Source organism: Melanotaenia boesemani, chromosome 21, assembly GCF_017639745.1.
Source record: "Melanotaenia boesemani isolate fMelBoe1 chromosome 21, fMelBoe1.pri, whole genome shotgun sequence".
NCBI classification, from domain to species: domain Eukaryota; kingdom Metazoa; phylum Chordata; class Actinopteri; order Atheriniformes; family Melanotaeniidae; genus Melanotaenia; species Melanotaenia boesemani.
In genome coordinates, this window is record NC_055702.1 from 27,020,200 (window position 1) to 27,024,955 (window position 4,756).

General features: G+C 41.6%; 1 non-coding gene across 1 annotated transcript; it reads left to right on the forward strand.

Annotated features, from left to right (window-relative positions):
- The first annotated feature begins 364 nt into the window (after positions 1 to 364).
- On the forward strand, positions 365 to 437 carry trnak-uuu. Its single transcript has one exon. It is a non-coding gene; the product is annotated as a tRNA-Lys (tRNA).
- The last annotated feature ends 4,319 nt before the right edge of the window (positions 438 to 4,756 follow it).

Consider the following 4,756-nt stretch of genomic DNA (forward strand, 5'->3'; position numbering starts at 1 on the left):
CCAGGAAGACCTGCTGAGAGAGGAGGAATGCGTTAATGATAGCACTACTGTCATATGTTTATTAACAATATGACCGTAGTGATGCAGTGACAGCAAACTGGAGCCAACGGTCAATAGAAAAGCATCTCTTGGTGTCTTCCTCGTTTTCTTGGGTCTAGATCAACTTCAGTGCGACCTTAGTTCAAGCCCCATCACAACTTTTGCGACATTGGTTTTTCTGAAAAGCTGAATCTTTCGAACATTAAGTGTAACTTTGTAAAAGAAGTTAAGGACCCCTCTTTTCCAGCTCGACCACAAAGAAAAACATGAAGGTATAAAAAGTAGAGGTGAGCAGAAAATGTTCCTTGCTGAAACTGTCACAAGGGCCTGGGTAGCTCAGCTGGCAGAGCATCAGACTTTTAATCTGAGGGTCCAGGGTTCAAGTCCCTGCTCAGGTGTCCAGAAATGATCTTTGCTTCTCAGCATCACCTTTTCCTACATTCCCTCTGTCCTTGGCTCTTAAAGGTCCCATATTATACACTTTATTCCCAATCTGAGACCATTCATTAATATCTAAATGAAATATTTCCGCCATGGTATGGACAAATCGACCCTCAGTTTGAGTGCAGCGGCTTCTCTTCACCTCCCTCTTTTTAGCAGCTTCAGAAATGTGCCGTTTATGGTGGGCGGAACCCTGGTGGAGCAGCTCAGCTGTTGGCTCCGCCCATCGCATCGCCCGTCATGAGGTGATTGACAGGTTAATATATTTTCAAGCTATCAGACTAATAAGGCCGAAACGATAAAATAACTGCCAGCTCTTACCTCTCCAGCTGTGTCACGGACAGTTGGTATTGAACCTGGCTTCAGCTTCAAACGGTTGGCGAAGCCTGCTTTCCATGCCCCCATGTTGTGGAAACAGTCCTCTTTGAAATGCTGGCCACAGACATGCAAAACCTTTGGAAGTTTTCCGGGTACATTTCCTCCAAAAATAAAATTAATCCACTCAGTCCTCGTGGGTTCAGTGGATGGAAGTAAAAAAACATTTTCGTGTTCATTTATGCAGCCACAAATAGAACAGTGCTTCTGTTGCTTAGCCATGTCCGCTAACGAGGGTTGCCGAAGAGGGAAAAACACTGGGCGCTAGGTGATTTTTAGAGGGCGGGCTTTGAGAGCCGGTAGACAGGTCCATCGCTCTGTGGGGAGTGGTTATTGTCCCTTATGACGTCATAACGTACACGCTTTCAAACAAGCTCATTTCAGCGCTTACTTCCCTAGAGGTGGAGCAGGGGGGAGAGAGAGCGCCTGAAAGAGTTTCACACTTACGGGTCTCCTACACATGCGGGGGGACCAGTATGACTGTTCCAAAACCATTAAAAAGTGAATTTTGCATAATATGGGACCTTTAAAGCAAATGCTATCCACAGTCCAAACACTTCTAAGTCAACAAAGCCTCGTCCATTTGTAGGAAGACTTTTTGTACAAGGTGTACAAAGTTTTTCCTACCGTCATACAATGGAAATATGACACAAGACCATTTTCCCTGATCTGGACAGTCAGAGCACTCTTGTGCTTCCTGTTGTAGATTGTTGGTCTCTTTCTTCAGTTTTCAACATAGGCTTTGCAGTCTTCATTTCACAGGTGCAACTAAAAGCTGTAAAACGCTTATGAGAGTTCATTTGTGCTTCAAACACTCTGTTCGACCTTTACATAAATACAACCTCTGGCCAATTATAATTTTTCACTTTGGAAATGCTGGTGAAAGTTGAAATAGCTCAGCTGAGAGAGCGTTAGACTGAAGGTCTGTGGTTCAATCCCAGGTTTTGGCACAAGCGCACCTGGCACGGTCGTGACACTGCAGTGGACTTTACTGAAGTGTTTTCACACATACAACTAATGTCTATCGTTCATCATCATATAAGTTATGTTCATTTTGCAAAGTGGGAGCAGTGTTTAAATGATGTCTTTACAATTTTTCTCAAAGTCAAAAAGATTGAACAGCACAAAGGCCTTGCTAGCTTCATGTATTCCAGTGATCTCGTAGTAGTTGCATAACTAAGGGATGGATAGACCATCCTTATTATAAGATTTATTGAAAAAAAAAGTTTCAAGCCTAATCTTAAAGATAGAGAGGGTGTTTCCTTCCTGAACCCAAACTGGGAGTTTGTTCTGTAAGAGGGGGCCTGATAGCCGAAGGCTCTACCTCCTATTGGACTCTTAGAGACTCTGGGACCACAAGACAATCTGGAGTCTGAGAGTGAGGAGCTCAGTTTGGAATATATGACATCTTTGACAACAATAGAGCCTGGTCATGGAGAGCTTTATATGTGAGGAGATTTTTAAATTCTGTTCTAGATTTAACAGCCAATGAAGAGAAGCTAAAACTGGAGAACTATGATCTCTCCTGCTAGTTCTCATCAGAACCCTCTCTGCAGCATTTTGGATCAGCTGGAGACTTTTTAGGACAAATTTGGGATGTCACAAAATCATGGATTAGTTTAGCTGCATCACTCCTAGTTTTAGCAATATTTTGTAGGTGGAAGAAGACGGTTCTAGAAACCTGTTTTATATAGGGAAAAAACCAACCTGAATGGAAACTAAAGACACTAAAGCCACAGTTGCTTTACTTCCAAGAAGCTCAAACACAGTCATATAACAACTGAATGAATGAAACTTTATTGTCATTGCAACAGGTGCAACAAACTTTTTTCCAGTAAAAACCAGTCCAAGAGTAGACAACAACAACATATAAACATAAACAGGATCACGCAGACTGAGGCAGCAGCCACTGAGCAGCGCACCATCTTTTTTCATGTTGAACTAACTTAAAACAACCCCCATATACTGTATACACCCTGATTTCGGAGTGGAAAATACCCATCTTCACATACTGCCTGAACCCAACACTGGTTTTAACTGGTTCTGGCTTCCCTGGATCTGTTAGCTGCAGATTACAAAAACAGATATACCTCCTGAATTTGAACCCCTACTCACATTCCTCACAGAGGCCATGTTTACATCAGTTTTAATTTCCCTTTAATTTTAATTCCTTTTAATAAAAATTAAATATTCTTTAAAATGACAAAAAATGACCTTGTGAACATCTAATTCTGAATAAAAATGGCCATTCTGAATTAAATCCAAAGTCATTGGCTGGTTTATTCTAATTTAAAATCCAAATTGAATAATTCCTCGATCATGTAAACGTTCATTCCGCTTTAAATAAATTTGGGTCGTTCTGAGCATGCTGTTCCCTGTGCTGTCGCCATGACGATACGGTCCTCTACCTCCCTCCTCCTCCTCAGCTGACCCCAGTGAAGCAGGATGCTGGTGTCGAGCTGCTGCTTCAAAACTAGAATCACCATCAGAGGAAATTGTTCTTATTATGTGGTCTTCCATGATGTAGATGAAAAGAAGCAGGAACTGGAGTTTGTTTTCTTCCTGTAGATGTAACTAGTCCGCCTCCCGTCCAATCAGAACCCTTCCAACCCCCAGATCTAAAGCGGAATTAAATAAAGGAATTAAATGTGTTTTCTATCTAAACCTCACTTCAGACTTACTATTTCCATGTAAACATGAAGGAGAATACTTTAATTCCAAATTATTTAATTCTGAATAATTAATTCCGAATGCAAAAATTATTATGTAACCGTGACCAGAGCAGAAAATGCCAAAACCCTTGTTGTCTTCACAGAAATAACACAAATTATGATTTACACAAAACATAGACATGAGGTGTTCTGGGCACGTCCCACCGGAAGGAGGCCCCGGGGAAGACCCAGGACACGCTGGATGGACTACATCTCTTGGCTGGCCTGGAAACGCTTCAGGATCCCCCTGGATGAGCTGGTGAGAGGGAAGTCTGGGTTTCCCTGCTTAGCAGCTGACCCTGCAACCTGACTCTGGATAAGTGGCAGAAAATGGATGAAAAGGGATTAGGAGAAATTGGAGGGCAGCAAAGCTAAATACTAAGTCTAAGTACAGGATCTGGCTTGTTATGTCAGTGTCATATTTACAGTTTTCATTTTAAAGAAGTTTGAAAAAATAAAGATAAAGATATTTAAAAAATAGCTTTTAAGGTCACGTTGGGTTTCTGAGTTTAAACTGATGAACAAAGCATTAATTTTTCAACAATTTTAACATAAGGCTGCAACATGAATAGTGTGAAATCACACACTAAATGCACTTTGCTATATTTTCTCTTAAATGAATACAGTGCATATTTTAAGGCGGGGGGACAGCAGGAGTGCAGAGTGGCAGTCTGACTGATGAAACTGGTAAGTTATCAGGACGTATTCATATGTTGATAGAGGAAGGGTTCAGCTCATGGCAAATTGCCTTTGGACCCTATGTTACCTGGAAACTATATATCTTTCTCCCAGAAACACACACACACACACACACACTTATGGACAGAGACACATAGTAATGCTTGAAAAGTAAGGGCTGAAACTTTAAATCGTTCATGTTTCTTATTTTCTGCAGGGTCAGCAAGCTCACACGTCCAACCCTTTGATGATAAATGAACATCCACGCACCTAAAAATGAGAATTTTTTCAAAGAAATGCAGTAATTGACTCATTTTTCAAAAAAACAATTGAACAGAAAGAAGTTTCCCCCTGACAAGACAACAGATCAAGCACAACCCCCAGCCAAGGACGTCTGCAGCTATGGCCATGATTGTCACTGCCTCCACTGACTTATACATGAACAATTTGCTGTGTGGGCTGCAGGGGCCAAATACAGCAGTAAGGCCCTGAAAATCGCAGTTCTTGTGGGC